We start from the raw sequence: 19,282 nt of genomic DNA, 5'->3' as shown, positions 1-19,282 counted from the left end.
CACTCCTTGTCTATGGCCACGGGCTCTGGTAGTCCCAAGGCTGCAGTTCTGGTTACTGCTGGAATTTTTCTTATGTATATTTAGCACAAAGATATCTCTAATACATGTTGGTATCAATCTCACTCTCTCTTGTGTATTTATCTAGCATCATTGCAATACTTGCAAGCCTAAACAGTTTTTTTTTTCCTCCTAATTGAATTATCATTTACCTAGAGAGATTTCTATTAAGCAGTTCTTGTGCTGAGATACTGTGCCATTGGCCATTCAGTGTAAAATTATGGGCTTTGAAATGTTCATAGTGAACAAAAAAAAGAAAACCCTAAATAATCTCAAATGTCTGAGATGTACAAAAAGATAACTTATTTCTAGTCTTCCACTAAAAAGCCACTACTAGGTTCTTTCATTTTAGTTTAAAATTGCAAGTGTTTTCTATTTATGCTACTGCCTTTCAGATAGTGCAAATTTAAATAATGTCATTTATATTCACAATAGAATTTGGCTTAAAATTGAGTTCACATAAAAATTCAGATGGCTAATTTTTTTCAGTAATAATTTGCCAATTACTCCAAGAAAGAGTAAATAATCATTAACGCTCAGCTTCCTTATGTGTTATCTATATGTTGGTTACCACTTTAAAACAGACTAGATTGTATATATTTGTGGGACAAGATATTTAATAATAAGTAATATCAAACTTGAACGGTGGCTATTACATAGATCACTGTAAAATGAAAATCTAAAATTTTTAGCTTAATATTTATTATCCTGCCAGAAGTTTACAATTTGAGTATTCATTATGTAACTCTAGCAGAGAAAGCAGAGAATCTGAGTTAATACAGCCATTATCTATTTAGGAATTCTAAGTATAGTGTGAGCATGCTTTCCTTCCTAGAATCATTTGCCATTTCAAGGAGAGGCTTTATTTCATTCTTTATATTCCAGGACTTCATTATCTATGCTAAGCCTGACATTTTCCAGATTGAAGATACTAAATTTGTCTTTTTCGACCATCTGTGTTAATTCTTGTGCTAAAACCATCACTTATCACTTTGCCCTAATTAAATCCAACTGTACATATCATTCAATGCCCTAATCACTCCTTACCCGCAATCTTTCCTCCCTTTCTGACAAAACCAACTTGTATCTATGCCGAAAGTTACTCTAGCCTGATGCCTTCAAGATAAATGAGCACGTGCTCTAAAGAGGGAGCTCCCTCAGAAAGGGCCGTCTTACTTATCACTTTGATTGAGCTTTGCCATTTTTATCCAATATAAGCCATTTTAATTTTGAACTTTTTCCTCCTGCATTTCTAATGAGAGGAGCACAGCAGTAATCACCTTCAACTTTGCTTTCAGTGCAAGTTTGCTATCTGTATTCTCCACAATTGCCTTCCAGATACTTCACTGCACTGGAGCTGCAACTTCTTGTGACTCACATGTCCAAAAGGCAGAGAACCTGATCTCATTTTAGATGCAATGGTTTATATTGTCATAGTTTTGTAAGAGATGCAATTCATTTGTGAAGCGATTGTGTCTTTTTTCCTATTTGGCAAATTTCTAGGCAATTGACGTTCTGTAAATAACAAGTGTTATTAGTACTCTACTACCTCACAAGCCTAGCCCCCCGAGCACATTGGTGCTGAATGCCTACTATGGTGGGCAATCATTTCTGTATCATCACATACTTGAAAACCAACTCTACTGATGGTTATTTTCCAGCAAAAAACTGTCGTCTCTTAGTTTCAGTATTTTTTTGCATCAAGCATAAACATTCTTGTTTATATGTTATAAAGTCCACTTTTACTTTGACAAGCAAGTTTGTACGTATGTAGAATGTGACTCTGCTTGTCTAGCATAGATTCAATCTATTTTGTTTGTGTGTTTCAGTTTGCTTTTAATTAGTAAACTCTTTTTGAGCGGGTTTCAGTTTACAGAGATATTGTACAGAGAGCACAGAGAATTCTCACATATTCCCTCATGCCCCCTCTCAGTTTTACCTTTTGTTAATATCTTACATTAATGCGATATATTTTTCATAACTGATAAACTAATATAGACATATTACCATTAACCGAAGTTCATAGACCGTATTATTATTCACACTTTGTGGTTTACATTCTATGGGTTTTGATAAATCTGTAATAATACATATCTACCGTTACATTGTCATACAGAATAAAATCACTATCTTAATAATTCATTATGTTTTGGGACAGGCCCTATAGCCTACAGGTCACAGTAGCTGAATTCCACATGGCTGACTATGGTTTGAATCCAAATATGCAGGACATTTGTCCCTACAGTCCTGATAGGATATAGAAATGGAAAAGAGGTTATGGGATAGTCACTACTCATTGGGGCGGGGAGAGCTTCTCTCTCGTCTCTTTGTCCCTCTCTGGCAAGCACACATGCCCTCCAGAAATTAAAAAAAATTCCCTATGTTTCTCCTTTTTTAGTCTTTTCCCCTCCTCTGGGAGTTTTTGTAATAATTATCTTCATAGTTTTACCTTTCCCAAAATGTCATATGGTTGAAGTCATAGTACATAGTACATCGTATATAGCTTTTCATACTGGATTCTTTCACTTAGTAGTCATTTAAGATTCCTCCATTTTAAAAATGGCTTTATAGCTCATTTCATTTTGTATCCCATTGTATAAGTGCATCACTGTTTATACATTTGTTTTTTTCCAGACTTTGTTAAATATGAATAAAGATGCTGGAAATCTCTGCATATAGATTATTGCATGAACATTGATTTCAGTTCCTTAGGGTAATTATCAAAGAGCACGAGTACGGGATCATGTGGTAGGAACGAGATTAGTTTTGTAAGCAACTACCAAGTGGTTTTCCAAAGCGGTTACACCATTTTGCTTATCCATCAACAAAGAATGAGAGCTCCTATTACAGCACATCTTTAGCAATATTTGGTTTTGTCAGTGCTTTGGATTTTAGCCATTGTAATTTGTGTGTGATGGCATCTTGTTGCTTTAATTTGCAATTCTCTAGTGACATACTTCAAACAATTTTTCAAAAATGGAATTAAAGTATGAATATTTTGGTATAAAAAATTAAAATCCGTATTTTTTTAAGTACTCATTTAATGAACTTTTTGAAAACCCTTTTATGATATGAGAGCTTTTCATATGCATATTTGCCAATCATTTATCTTCTTTTATCAGATATATCTTTTGCATGTAAAAGTAAATTCCATTTTTGGTGGAAAAAATATTTGTTGTTAAGTTCATGCTGTATAAACTTTTCCAATCACATCAGTAATTCTTCTGTACTTTAAGTCTTTTTTAGAACTTTTTGATTGCTATGGAATTTCTTTTTTTCTTCTCTTTTCTTTCTTTCTTTCTTTCTTTTTTTTTTTTTTTTTGAGAGGTTTTTGCCTTAGGGTACATGTACTTGCTGGAGAGAGAGTGAGAAAGATACAGTGAGAGGGGAAATAAGCTACCGCCCAGGGTGGATAGCCATTCCACAATTCCTTCTCTATTCTCCTCCTAGGATCTTGGGCATGCACACACATGTGACTGAAATACTTTGAAGCTACCAGGTCCAGGACTCAAACTGCAGCTAGCTGTGTTGGAATCCAGTGACATAACCGCTATACCATCTGTTGGCCCTGCTGCTGGCTTTCTTCTAACCTTTCTATAAATGCATTAGTTATGTATACATCCATTATTTAAAACTACATGAACTTTTTCTACAATTTTATCTCAATATTATTTGAACATTGCTAGCAGAAAACTCTTTTTTAAAAAAATGATTTTAACAGTAATCACTACTTCAACTCTTAGGTTTTTACCATTTTGTTTCATGAGGTATAATTTACATGCCAAAAATTTCAACCTTTCTTTTAGCATATATCTGCAAGTTTGATAAATGCACCCATTCATATAATCACACCGTACTCAAGACAGACTACTTCAGAACTTTACAAGGTTCCTCTTCCATAGCCATATTATAGTCAACTCTTCTCATATCTACAAACTTGGCACCTCTAATCGGAGTTTGCTAAAAGAGTTTGACCTTTTCTGGAAGAGCATACATGTGGAGTCACCCAATATGTAGCCTTTTAGGTTTGTTTTATTTAGTATTGAAAAATTTTGAGCCATCCATTTTGGTGGTTCTGTCTGGGATCTTGGGCATGCACACACACATGGCTGGAATATTTCTGAAGCCACTCTGTCTGTACTAAGTTTTATTTCTGTGTAGTATTTCATGATACTGATTTCTTACATTAGCTTATTTATTCTACAGTTGAGAGGTATTAGGGTTGTTTTAAACTGTTTTAATTTGAGACTACAGCTCCTACAAATGTTTATATGTAGGTTTATGTATAAAGATAAGTTTTAGCTCCTGTTTGTAAATTACTATGTGTAGGATACCTGGATCATGCAATAAATATTAGTGACTTAATATCTAAGGCTTTAAACTTTGAATTTAAGTTGTATGAGGCATCGCTCTATTTCTTTTTAATATTTTTATTGTTTTAGAATATTTTAGTTGCTTTGCTTTTCTGTATAAACCTCACAATCAAGGACCAGCAGACTGTGTAGAGGTTAAGGCAACTAGATCCCAGATCACCAACTACACAGTTCGTGTTTGGGAACCAGTGGCTTAAAAAACACCTTAGGTACATGAGAGTATGTTCCCAAAAATCCCAAGAAGAGAATGGTGGAGAAGACAATGCAGTATGGCCATCCTTTCTGGGAGGTGCTTTCTCACTTTCCCTCTGTCTCTGCCTGTGTCTGTTTCTAGCAAGCACACATATCCCATGGCAAACATAAAAAAAAAAAAAATTAAAAAAAAAAATAAATAAAACAAAAACAAACAAACAAAAAAACCAAAAAAAAAAACCTTTACATTAATTTATGGAAACCTATTTAAAATTATATTAGCATTTTTATTGAGATTTCATTGATTTATGAATCAGCTAGATGAGAACTGGCATATTGACTACATAGAATCTTCTTTAATGAATATGATATATTTCTAACTTTATTTTGGAGTTACTTCAATGTATTTTTTTCTATTTGTAGTATTCTTTACACAGGTCTTGAACATCACATTTCATAGCAAGTGCATCCTGGTTCTAATGTTATTACAAATTATAATACTTTATTTTAACTTTCAATTTTTCATTTGACCATATAGAAAAGTGACTGTTCTCCTAAGTATTTTTTAATAATTATTTATTGTATTTTTTTATTTATTCATTCGTTGATTTTTTAATTTGACCAGAGAGAGACAGAGGGTGAGAGTGAGAGAGAGAGGAAGTGAGAAAGGAAGCCACCAGGTCCAGGACTCAAACCCTGGTCAGCCATGTGGGAGTGTCCAGTGCCTTAACCACCACACCGCCCACTGGTCCCGACTGTTCTCTTATGTTAAGGTAATCTACTATAATTTGTCTAAACTCATTTATTAGTTATTCTAAGCCTTTATATAGATTATTTGTGGTTTAGAAGAAGAAAATTGCTTTATATGCTAATAGAAACTGCTTTGTAACTTCCTTCAGAAACTATATGCATTTTCTTTGTTGTTTTCTTGACTTATTGTATTGGTTAAGAACATTAGTATGTCAGGACCAGCAGATTGCATAATGGCCATCTGCTGGACTCCCATGTAGTTGATCACAGTTCGAGTCCCAGATCCAGTGGCTTAAACTCATGCCAGGAGTGTGTGCGTGCGTGCCCAAGATCCTGAGAGGAGAATGGAGGAGGAGGGATTGTGGCATGGCCATCCCCCTGGGGGATGATTTCTTGCTTTCTGTCTCTCTATCTCTCGCTGTCTTTCTGGCGAACACATGCACCCTATAGCAAAATACTTCTCCAAAAAGAAGAAAGAAAGATAGGAAGGAAAGAAGGAAGGAAGGAAGGAAGGAAGGAAAGAAGGAAGGAAGGAAGGAAGAAGAAAGAAACAAAGAAGAAAGAAAGAAACAAAGAAAGAAAGAAGAAAGAAAGAAAGAAAGAGAAAGAAAGAAAGAAAGAAAGAAAAAGAAAAAAATACAACACAAGTATGCTTTTAAATAGATTTAGTTTGACCATTTGAACATGCCTTTTCCCCACTGAATTTATAAAAGTACCAATTATTAGTCTGAAGGACTTCTATTCCTTTTCTAGTTTTTTCAAGAGTTTTAACATAAGAGTTTTTAAATCATGAGTGGATTTTCAATTTTTCCAAGTGATTTTTTTCATCCTTTATTGAAAGGCATATGTGGGTGGGTTTTCTCCTTTCCTGTGTCAATAGGAAGCCACTTAGTCATGAGATAGATAATAGATCAATTTTTTTGATATGTTAAATGCACTTTTGTGTTATGTTCATGAGAGATGTTCATCTGTTTTGTTTTTTTCTTTTGTAGCATCTTTGTTTTGAATATCAAAGTAATACTGAATTCAAAACTGATTTGAGGTGACTTCTTTCTTTTTCTGTATTCTTGAAGAGTTTTATAAAATTGGCAGAATTTCTTCCATAAATCTGTGATAGAATTCACCAGCATAACCATTGGATTCTGAATAAATCTTTCTTGTAGGAGAGTGTTACATGTGAATTCAGTTTCTTTGATTAAATATGAGATTATTCAAATTATCGATTTGTTCTTGAGTGAAGTTTGACAGTTTTCCTTCTAGGAATTTGTCCATTTCACATAAGCTATCATTTCATAGACATACAGTTTCTCATAAAATTTTTTATTACCTATTTAATCTTTAGAGACTGTAAGGATGCCACTATGTTTTGTGTTATTATTTATACATGAAACCTCTTTGTTTGTTTTTTTGTTTTTTTAGAGGTTTATGTCTTAGGTCATGTGAACTTGCCAGAGAAAGAGACAGATAGTGAGAAGAAAAGTGAGAAAAATCATCCCCAGCAGGGATGGTCACATCACGATTGCTTCTCCTCCATTCTCCTTCTGGGATCTTGGGCATGCACACACACATGCCAGTTGTGTTTTTCAAGCCACTGTGTCTGGGACTTGAACCTTAGTTTGCCATGTGGGAGTCCAGCAACATAATCACTAAACCATCTGCTGGCCCCTCTCTTATTTTTAACAAGTTATTAATTATAACTCATTCTGGCTAGAAGTATATCAATTTTTATTCATCTTTTGAAAGAACAAGTATTCGGTTTTATTGACCATTCCTGTATTAGTTACCTATGCTCAATTTTATTGATTTATGGTCTTGTTTCCTTTTTTTCTACTTTAGTATTTTATCTTCTCTTGTTTCTGGTTTTTTAATTGAAAACATTTGATTAAAGAGATCAGGTGCCCTAGTTTTTCTTAGGGTGTTGTAGCATTGCCTCATAGCCCTTTGATTTCTAATCAGCTGAGGTGAGAGCAGCAAAGTCTACAGAAGGGATTGCTACAACTTACCTGGGAATGTTCAGAACAGTTCATGATGTGCCGTCTGAAACACGTGTGTCCTTGATTTTTCTGCCATATAAAGATTGGTCAGTCTCCTGAGTGACTAGAGCAGGACTGTAGAGTCCTTGTTTCTAAGCATCATCCAGAAGGACTTTGCATGGGTCTGTGGTGACAGTCCTCTTGACTGGTGTAATGGATTCACGGGGTAATGTCTATAACAGAATATTGGTAACCTCAGCATAGCTTGACCTTAGTAAAGGCCACTCATAAGAGGACATTCCTATAGCCTGGACTCCAGGGGACTGGTTTGTCCTCTAAAGGGCACCACCCTCATGTAGGTTTCACATCTGCTCCTGACATGGTTGCACAGGGTTGCAGAAAACAGAAAATGTGTCAATTCATAGTACGGAAGCACCAATTTATGAGTCAAAATATGTGGGGCAAATAGTTTCCCAACTGGTAACTGCCACAAACCCTCTCTAGTCTTTCTTCTTTCTTTGTTGCCCATTGATGTTCTTCTTTGGTGTGAGAGAGGTCTGGCAACAATAGGACTCTAATTACTTGCCTAGCAACTGGAGGAATTTTCTTTATTCAAAAGTGGAATATTTTAGGGCCTGGGTGAGCACCCACAGATCTGCCTTTGGCACCAACGGTTCGCCCTGCTGAACTGACCAGCCTCTGTGGTCACTGCATACCTGACTGTCCATTGTGTATCCTGTATATAACTGCTGCTATCCATGAGGTGTCATACCCAGTCCAGGAGGAGCTTGACTGACAAGTCTAGTCTACTCAAATAGACTTCATTAATGAGCTCTTTGCAGTTATGATTAGGTGATCCTAACTCAGCAGGCAAGATGGTGACTGGGTTTAGCATTCACACCATCTCTAGCCACACACATGGGTTCTCATATAGTAACCCCTTTACTCAGCCATTCTAACCCCCATCAACCATCTATAGACCCTACTGTTCATCAGAGTCACAAGGACACAGGGAACCTTCTTCCCATTTGAAGGCAAATAGGGGCAAGCTTGTGAAGATAGAAGATGGAATATTTGAAGTCTATGCATGTGAACCAACTGGCTTGAGGTGGCAGGAGGCTCAGGAGCATGTAGGGGTTTGACATTACAGAGTGGAGGGTTACGGTAGTGTTGTTTACAGCATGGAGATCTTGCACTGGCTAGGAATTTCCTCCAGGCTTCCTAACCAGCAGTAGTAGAATGTTTCAGGGAGACTGACATTCACCAGAATTCCAACTTCTTTGAGTCATTTAATGTGTCCTTGGATGTTCAAGCACATGTCTCGTGGTGCCTCACAGGGATGACCCCAGGTTTCAGGTCACTAACAATTGGGGCATGGTTCTTTGTCATCCTCCACTACCTCTCTGTCTCTCTCCAATGAGTGCACACACCCTATTCAAAAACCTAAAAATAAATAAATAAAGGCCGACTAATCTACTGCTAATATTCACCCACAGCAGTAGGTTAAGAATGATTCTGAACTTTTATTCTTACTCAGTAAGTTAAGTCATGAGTAAGTAACTTTTCAAGAGCTTTGTCTGAAGTAAACTTAGCCAAATTCTGGCAGCTGGGTCCTGTCTTCTAGTCTGCCTGAATAGGCCTGAGGCAGGTATTGTTTTGGAGAACAGAAATGGGCCATTACATCTTCAATTATTCAAAGACAAACTAGATATCAGTGTCTGGGATACAGGATTAAAGTCCAGATTGCTCCGTTTGAAGACCTTAATGGTCCTGTCAGTCTGGCTCCTAGAACCAGCGAGGCGTAGTTCAGTTCCTGACATGATCCAGTAGAATTTTAATGACCAATTATAGTCATGAGTTTGCCTTGTTATCATGTCCACTTGGGCCCTAGGAATGCTGCAAATCGGGTGATAAGTTTTCAAAATCCTGATCATTAACAGACTTTTCAACCATTTTAATTTCAGACTCATCAATATGGCTGTCCACACTAAATAGATGATGATCTGCTTCACCACAGGTGGGGACAACAATGAGGCATATACCACAAGGCAACCTTTGCCAACAAACATCAAATTTATTAAAAATACATGTCTGGGATTGGCAGAAAGGTCTGGTGGCCTGAGAGCCAGTTTCTACCAAAAACATCACTGGTTGGTCTTCCACCTTTATTTTGACTGTGGGCTCCCAGGTACGTAGGTGTAAGGTGTTTGGTCTGTCCCAGTCTGTGTCTAACTCAGCCAGGATGGCAGAACCCAGTTTGCAGGTTTTACAAAGTATCTACCTTATCGATTATACAAAAACTATAGTAGGAGAATACACTTTTTACTTTAAACCTTCAATTCTATGGAACGAAGGGAGTACAGGAATTCCAGAAGGGAGAAGGTAGCCAAGAACTCTGACTTTACCTCATTTCACCCTGTGTCTTGAGATTCCCACTCTACCAAGTTCCTGGACAAGGGTTCCCTATTTTTTTCTCTTTCTGATACAGGAGACTTTCAAAGCCAGTTAAGTGACTGGACTGTCTAAATTGATCTTTTGCTGCTTTGTAAACAAGCATAGAAATGGGGAAACTGTATCACTTTGGTCTAGAGGGTAGGTGGGTTGTTTTTTTTAAGGTTTTTTTTTTTTTTTTTTTTCTAAGAGGATTTCCAACGGGAGTGCTTTTTCAGAGGTCTTTCTCTAACTACCCATGTTTATCTTTTCTCCTCCACCCTGGGGAATCTGATATGGCCTGGGAGAGCTATTAAGCTTGTTAACAGAATTACATATATTTATATTGATCAGAATTTTCAATTTTTTTAGTAAACTTAACTTTTAGCATATATCAGTAGCTTATGAACATGTACAAATACAAATTTGTTGAAGGTATTTCCTGAAGGGGGGAATGATATGGATCCTGTTTGCTAACTGCTTGTAAACAGGAACTGTTTCTAGTCTACTTTTGTGAATTGCCTGCAGGGAAATATTACAAGTTGGATTGAAACTGTTTTTGTGACTTTTCCAGGTTTTTCAGTTAGTAATATCTGTGACCTAGACTATAAAACTCCTGTAACTTGCAGAAGTTGGGGCCCAGACTTGAGAGAATAAGCTCTGCTAAGACCACTGGTGTTATAAACCTGAGTTCTCAAAAACAAACAAACCAAAACAGGTAGTGGTATACTAGTAATGCAACAGGATCCACGTGGAAATGTCCTTGGTTCGTGTCCTGAAACCTTCCTCTTCATACCAGACGTGTGAGCTTGTCCATGATCTGGGCCGGCTGAGTCTGAATGTGAATCATGAAGTTCAGACCCTGTTGGGAGTGTCTGACCACTGCTTTCTCTCTCTTATGGAATAAATAAATAACAAAAGTTAAATAATTTATGTGAGATCTTTTTCTAATATTTTCTTTTTCTTCTTTTTTTTTTTTTTTTTTTTTTTGAGGGTTTTTTTTTTGGGGGCGCGGGCTCTCCCCCTATGGGGCGCGTGCGCTCGCCAGCCAGACAGAGAGAGAGACAGAGAGACAGAAAGCGAGAAATCACCTTCCAGGGGGGATGGCCATGCCTCAATCCCTTCTCTGTTCTCTCGGGATCTTGGGCACGCACACACACGCGACCCGTGTGAGTTTAAGCGCCCGGCGTGAGTTTAAGCCACTGGGTCTGGGCCTCGAACCGCGGTTGACTACATGGGAGTCCAGCGACATAGACATTATGCTAACTGCTGATTCCTTTCTAATATTTTAATGCTACAATATCCCTTCAAGCACTGCTTTAGCTGCATCTCACACATTTTGATATGTTGTATTTATATTTTTATTTGATCCAAACTAGTAGCTGCTTCTGTGATCTCTTATTTGACTCACGAATTATTTAGAATTATATTTAATTTTCAAGTATTTGATTACTATCCTGATATTCCTTAAGTCTTTTTGAAGTTTGTTTTTAATAATTTAATAACATATTTTGTGTAATGTAAATTTTGTATACTTATTGTTATGTTTTATGGCCTAGAATACAGTCCTATTTATGACTATTCATGTGCACTTGAAAAAATGTATGTTTTGCGTTTGTTGAGTAAAGTTTTCTTTTGACATTAATTAAGATAAGAATGAACGGTAAGGTTATTTAGTTCTTCTATATCCTTATTGGTTTTCTAACATTTTAGTACTGATAGAAGAGTTTTGGAGTCTTCAATGTCGTTTTGATTTTGTATATTTCTCCTTTCTAGTTCATCTACTTTTACTTTACATACAGTCAAGCACCACATAAAAATAGTTTGGTCAATAAAAAACTGCATATGTTGTGGTTTCATAATATTGTAGTAAAGATCAAAAAAATGATCAATCTCATAGCTGTTATGGAATAGTATGATGTTTTATTAACTCTTGTGGTGAAACTGATGTAAAGAAACCTACTGTGAAATTATAGCAATTAAATTATGTGCAGCACATAATAGTTGATAATGATAATAACTGACTATGTTATGGTTTATGTATTTAGAATACTCTTAATTTTTATAGTAGAGTGTATTCCTTTTGCTTAGTAAAACGTGGTTTAATATAAAAGAGCTTGCCATGTTACACTGACGGCAGGCTCATACATCTTGTGTATCCTGTAGCTCTTGATACTTTCATTTTATTTTGTGCTTTATTTAATCTCATGGTTTGTTGTTGTTGTTGTTCAACATGGCCTGTCCAGTGGTACAAGAAGTGGAGGTGGAAGACAGTGATATTAATGATCCTGACCCTTTGTAGGCTAGAATGCGTACTTGTGTCTTAGTTTTAGCTAAAAGAGTAAAAAAGGAAAATAAAAGAATACATTTTAAAAATATAATAAATCTTATAGAATAAGGATATTTTTGTGCAGCTATACAATGCTTGTTTTCAGCTAAAGTTATTACAAGAGTCAAAATTTTTAAAAAAGTAAAAGTTTATAAGGTAAGAGTTATTGTAAGCTCAGGTTAATTTACTAAAGAAAAAAATTATACATTTAGTGTACCCTAAGTGTAGAGAGTTTATAAAATGGACAGTATCATGCAGTAATGTTCTAGACTTTCACATTCTCTCACTCAGTGCCTCACCCAGATCCACTTCATGTCCTGAAAACCTTGTTCATGGAAAGTACCCTGTATAGGTACATTCTATTTTATCTTTACAGTCTGTTTTCACTGTGCATTCGCTATGCTTAGATGTGTTTAAGCACACGAATACTTATTATTGTGTTATAATTGCTTCCCGTATTTAGTAAGTATCACTCTCTACATGATTATATTCTAGGCGCAGTGCACTGTACGATATAGACAAGGCATATAGCAGGCTATACCAGCTAGATTTGTTAAGTACACTCTATAATGTTTGCACAAAGGCAAAATTGCCTGAGAAAGCATTTCTCAGAAAATCCCTGTAGTTAAGCAACACATGACTACTTTTTTAATCTCAATTTTAGGTAATATACATTTTTGTATTGTTATATCTTTTTGGGAAAATTATCCCATAATATTAGGTATTAACCATCTTTATTTCTGCTTGTATTTCTCCTTGCTGAACTCTGCCAGTTGTTCGCAAAGACACATAGCTTCTTTTGATTACTCTTTCTATATTATATATTTAATTTTATACTATGTATATTTCGCTTTATATGTCTCCCTTTGTACATTAAAACTGGGTTTCTAATAAAAAGCATATATACTAGTCTCTCTATTTAATAAGATGTAAAAATTTTGGCTTTTATATGGGAGGACAAAGAGATTAGGTCATCTATAATTACCTATTATTTCTAATTATGTAGTTTTTTTTTTAGAGGTTTTTACTATAGGGCGTGTGTGCTCACCAGAAAGACAGAGAGACACAGAGAGACAGAAAGTGAGAAATCATCCCCCAGGGGGGATGGCCATGCCACAATCCCTTCTCTTCCATTCTCCTCTTGGGATCTTGGGCACACACACACACGTGCCTGGTGTGAGTATAAATCACTGGGTCCAGGACTCAAACCATGGTTGACTACATGGGAGTCCAGCAAAATAACCATCAAGCTAACTGCTGGTCCCTCTAATTATATAATTATTTGAAAGTTAACCTATCATCTTATTACTTGTTTTTGATTATTCTCATTTTGCTTTATTTTTATTTGCCTTCTTACTCTGCCATCTTTTGAATTCTTCAGATGTTTTTCTATGGTTTACAATATTATATTGTACATTAATACACTTTATATTAAAATAGTATTATGTTACTGTTTAAATAGCTTAATACATTTACAGCAATTAATGATAACATGCTATAAATAATAGTTAATTTTAATATTTACACACCAATTGACCTTTTCTAATGCTGTTCATTTTTGTACAGATCCTAAATTCTGTTCCTGTCTTCTTCCTTCTGCCTAGAAAGTTTGACTTCATATTTCTCTTAATGAGGTTCTTTTTGTTGATAAATTATCTCAGTATTATTTTTGTATGAGATTTCTATTTTTTTCCATTTGACCTTTATTTTTCAATGCTATTTTTACTTGATAAATATCCCTAGGCTGCCAACTTTCTCATTTTTGTATTCTAAGTGTTTCAGTCCATTTTTTTCTCCCCTGCATAGTTTTGGAGAAGAAGTATGTTGTCTTTCTTTTATATGCTGCTTTTTTCAAAATGAGACTTTGATATTTAAAAAATACATGTTTTTATTATTTTAAGATTTTTTTCCAACCTGGAAGATATTTAGAAAGACATAAATGTCAAAAGTTAAAGACAGAAGTTTGAGAAGACCAAGAGCAAGGTGACTCATCACATATAGGAGAAGGTCAAAGAGACTTATTACATATAGTAGAACATAAAATTTACTCATTATATACAAGGGAATGCCCATCTGATAATCAGCAGATTTCTCAGAGAAAATATTTGGAAAAGCTATTCTTTAGAAATGAAGGGGGAAAAAAAGAATCTTCCCAGGCAAAACACAAAAAAAGGTAGTTGAGATAACTCAACTTTACAAGAAATACTAAAGGGAGTACTTTGAATAGAAACAGAAAACAGTGGGAATTTGCTAAAGATATATTTTAGAGGTTCTTGCAACTCAAAAAACAAAACAAAATGGCTAAATGTTATTATATTTTTATTATTTTACCTATTTGTGATGACGTGTATTTTGTTTTTCATAGTAAACAGTTCATTATGAGTAAATCAAAACATCATGTTGTACACCCTAAACACTTTAAACATGTACATAGAAAAATAAATAAATAAATAGGAAGAGTAATATATAAATAAATTCAAAATTTACTTTATTATCTGTTAGTTCATTTGTCTTTATATTTTATCTATACATCATTGTGTCTCAGTTTACTCATAAGTTTTCCTACCTGAATGTCCTTTAGAAAGTATCGATAGTACAAAAATAATAATATGTTGGGACTGAAATTTACTTTATATATATATATAATATATATAATATTGTACCTATATATAATATATATGTATATATGTACAAAATATTTGTAAATACTTAAAGGAAAAACAATAGCAATGTAAATGAGAGGTACATAGTAATAATTTTATGCTGTTCTAGTTATACATTGTTTTGAGGTTAGCATTATTATATTTAAATTTAGGCTTCAGTAATACATAAATTGATAGTGTACTCTCTTGTATAACCACTAATCAAGTAACATTAAAGAAATGTACATCTTAAAGATTTTCTCATTGTGAAAAAAATTAATAAAAGATTTAAAGATTTCTGGTTGGGAAGCAGTGAGCTTCATGGATCTAGATGTCTGTATCTCCCCCAAGATTTGAGAAGTTTTCAGCCATTATTTCTTTTAAAAAACTTTCTTCTTTCTCCATAGATTCTCCTTTTGAGATTTCCTTTATTACGTATTGGTTTGCTTAGTGGTACCAAAAGTACCTGGTAATATTGTATACTTTTTCAATCTATTTCATTCTCTGACTGAATCATTTTAAAAGGCTTATCTTAAAGTTCACATATTCTTGTTTTGCTTCATTGAGTCTACTGTTAAAGCTCTCTATTGCAGTTTTAGTAGGATTTATGTCTGATTCTTTTTATGATCCTTATCTCTGTTGTTTTGTTCTTATTTAAATTTTCTGACTTCATTGCATTGTTGGTGTTCTCTTGTTTCTTACTGAGTTTTGTTGTACTCATTATTATTTTTAATTCCTTTTCTGGGAACTTGTAAATGCCCATTTCTTCAGGATTAGCTACTGGAGAAATAATATTACTTTGGTGGTGTCACGTTATTTTCACTTTATACATTTCTTATGGTTTTGCATTGATGTCTGTACATTTAATGGTGCATTCATTTCTTCCATACTTTACAGACTATATTTGGTGAGTGACATTTTCATCTGTGGGGTAGTACAAGGGTGCCAATTAGGTAGAGTGTGGTGGCTCAGGTTTCAAGGAGGGTGACATTTTAATTGTGCATCTCTGTCAACTAAGGACAATATTGGTGAAAACTATGAGGGCAGCCTATGCTGTAGAAGTTTATGGTGATGGCAATGGCATGAGAGATCACTGGAGACCTTGGTGGTGGGTCTGGTTGAGATCCTCTTAATATCCTTTCCCTTGCCAAGGGAACCCCTCTTAATACTAGATTTTAAAAGTATTTATTTATTCAATTTTATTTATTCTTATCATTTTTATTTGATAACAAAGAGAGAGAAAGGGAACATGAGAAAGCAAGTCACCAGATCTGGGACTTGAACCCATGATTGGCCATGTGGGAGTCCAGTGTCTTAACCACCACACTACCTGCCAGCTTTCAACACTAGATCCACAGGAGGCTGAATTTTTACTACTTTTTAGAGCACACAAAATAAGAATAACTGTGAATGTGGGGTTCTGGACTCAAAAGCTCATGGATTTTTGTGTCACAAAGAGTTCTGAAGCATGGGCGAACTTGCTGCGGCACAGGTAATACACAGATCTTTCACAAATCCAAGGTTTAGCACTGTGGTTTGTATCCTAGTTGCTTGAGATCATGGCTTTAAGAGATAGCAGAGGATTGAACCATAGAGAACAGGATATAACAGTAGCACAGCCTTAGAGATAACAGGATGTTCTTGAGGCTCAGGCCTAAGGAGCAGAGCATGGTCACATGGCTGTGACCCAAGCCCTGACTGGTAGGTGGCAGTGTTGTATTGACTTCGGTCTCTGAAATGGTATAGCAGTGTGGTAGCTCAGGCCCTGTGGAACAGAGTACATTGATGGTGAAAGCCCAGAGATTATGGGACCAAATTATGACTTGAGCCTCATAATTGGTATAACTCCACAACAGTTCAACCCTTGGATCAAAGTGCAGTGACAACACAGGGTCTGGAGGATGTGGCATTGCATAATTATGACTCTGGTCTCTGAAATGGCGGGATACTGTAATTGAGGATAGAGGATGATGATTTTGGCTGTAGTAAGGCCCCAAGGGGCAGTGCATAGTTGTGGCTCATACCCAGGGGCCATGTCACTGTGTAGTAACAATTCCATTCCCTGTGAACATGAATCACCAAAACAGTTCAGATGTGGTTTTATTTTAATGTTCTGGGTGTTCAAACTTCAATGGATGGACTTTAGGATCAGTGACAACACTGGTCTTTGGAATGGAAGGATATCACAACAACATAGGCGCTGGGGAGTGGTGTACAGTTGCACCAAGTTCCCGAGGATGGAGGAAATTAGGGCTACTCAGGCCAAGGACACAGAGTATAGCATAGCCATGACTCCAGGTCCAAGATGGCATAATCCCATAACTCTCAGCCATGAGAGATGGGGCACAGTGTCAACTCCTTCTCTGGGTGAGCATATTAGTGTGGGTTCTGGGCAGCTCCCTCAGCTGGGCTCAGACATTGTAAGTACCCACTTAATATATACCGAGTGTCCACACTCTATGCCTGAAACTGATTTAACTAAACTATATAGAAGCACAGTAAATGGATGTGAATACCAGATATAGTGTGGGTAAATGAGTGGAGTCTGAGGAAGGAAATTTAGAAGAAAACTAGAGGCAAAGCAGTAATGGGACAAAGAAATGTGGTATTATCTGTTGAAGATAATTTTGTAGTTTTATTCACTGGACTAGGGAGAAATGTTCACGTTGAAATATTCACTTTGTAAGCTAAATAACGTGATTGAATGCATAAAAGAAAATGAAATTTTAAAAAATTAGGCTCTTTTAAACATGCCAAGCAGGCAGAACTACCAGTATAGAACATCCGGAACAGCATGCTTATATATTTCATGGTCCTAAATTTGGATAGTGATGATTTACTATTGCTTTCTGGTCCTACATCAGCTAGACTGTAAGCTCAATGAAAAGCAGAAATTTTATCTATTTTGTACACCACTTAGCCTTGTCACCCATCACTGCACTCAATAAATATATGCTTAATGAAAAAAAAAAAGACTACATCCTAGTGGTAAAGGCTGTAAGTATATGTTATGGTGATAAGGATTGTGGGGTCTTCTTGCTTACCTTTTCTCCCACAGGGGAAATCCCACCTGGCTCTCCTCCAATACCATTAGATAGGTGGGGTGGTGCAGGCAAGGAGTTTCCACTTATTAATATGGCTATCCTTGGTTTCTTTGCTCCACAGAATTTATGATACTCCTTTGAACATTCTGGAGTTTTCCCTTAACATTTCTCTCTCTCTATTTCTCTCTCTCTCTAACATTGAGTATATTTATTTTATTCGATCAAAAGATATATTATCGAATAAAACCATATATTATTTCTATCCCAATATATTCTCTTCCCTTTTCAAAATCTTAAATACTACCCATAATGTACCTTTTAACTATAGTTGTTGTACAGTAGATTGAAGTTAGGTTGAAATTCTTTGATACTTCTTTGAGTGAGAATCTGAACTGGTCTTTGAGTACTTTAACCAAGAGGGCACAGTGGAAGTGATGCTGCACCAGCGCTAGGCCAGCATCACTAAAAGAATTATGGACGCTTCCCTGTCTTAGAGACCTCATGAAAGAATTCCGACTACCCTGCCGAGGAGACCACTGAGGGGCCTGCAGCTGCATGTGCACACAGTTCTTTGTTGTACACATGGATTTACTGCATTTTTTTTTCGTGTTAGTGATATGAACATTGACATGTACTCTGCCATTTTGCTGACATCATCACCTCCATTATTCTGTTTCTATTACTCCTTTCTTTCCTTCTAGCTAGTGTTATTTACTTTTAGATCAAAAAACTGTTTTAACATTTTCTCCTAATGGAATCAAACTATCTCAGACATATTTATATAAAAAAGACTATTTTGTCTTGAATTCTTTAAAGGACATTTTTAATAACTTTAGACTTACAAATTGTCTTTTTTATAAACATAGTTTACATTTTCTTTTGACTTTAATTGTATTTTTTTGAGAGGTTTTTGCTATAGGCCGTGTGTGCTCTCCAGAAAGACAGGGAGAGACAGAGAGACAGAAAGCGAGAAATCACCCTCCCGGGAGGATGGCCATGCCACAATCCCTTCTCCTTCATTCTCCTCTCAAGATCTTGGGCACATATGCACACACGCCTAGGGTGAGTTTAAGCCACAGGGTCCGGGACTCGAACCGCAGTTGACTACATGGGAGTTCAGCGACATAGCCATTAGGCCAACTGCTTGTCACATTGACTTTAATTGTATTTGATGAGAAAATGGAAATGATTTTAATAGACTATTCTAGATTTAAGGAAAATTAAGATAATAAAATAAATAGAATTCTATATATCTCTCACTAGTTTCTTCTAGTATCAACTTACCTCAGTAGTAAACGAATTAGTGAACTAAAAGATAATGCTTATTAGTAGTTCTTTAGACCTTTCTTTCTTTCTTTCTTTCTTTCTTTCTTTCTTTCTTTCTTTCTTTCTTTCTTTCTTTCTTTCTTTCTTCTTTTTTTTGAGAGGTTTTTGCTATAGGGCATGTGAGCTCGCAAGAAAGACAGAGACAGAAAGACAGAAAGCGAGAAAT

Source organism: Tupaia chinensis, unplaced genomic scaffold, assembly GCF_000334495.1.
Source record: "Tupaia chinensis unplaced genomic scaffold, TupChi_1.0 Scaffold000652_1, whole genome shotgun sequence".
Classification (NCBI taxonomy): Eukaryota; Metazoa; Chordata; class Mammalia; order Scandentia; family Tupaiidae; genus Tupaia; species Tupaia belangeri.
Note: the sequence above shows the minus strand (reverse complement) of the source record.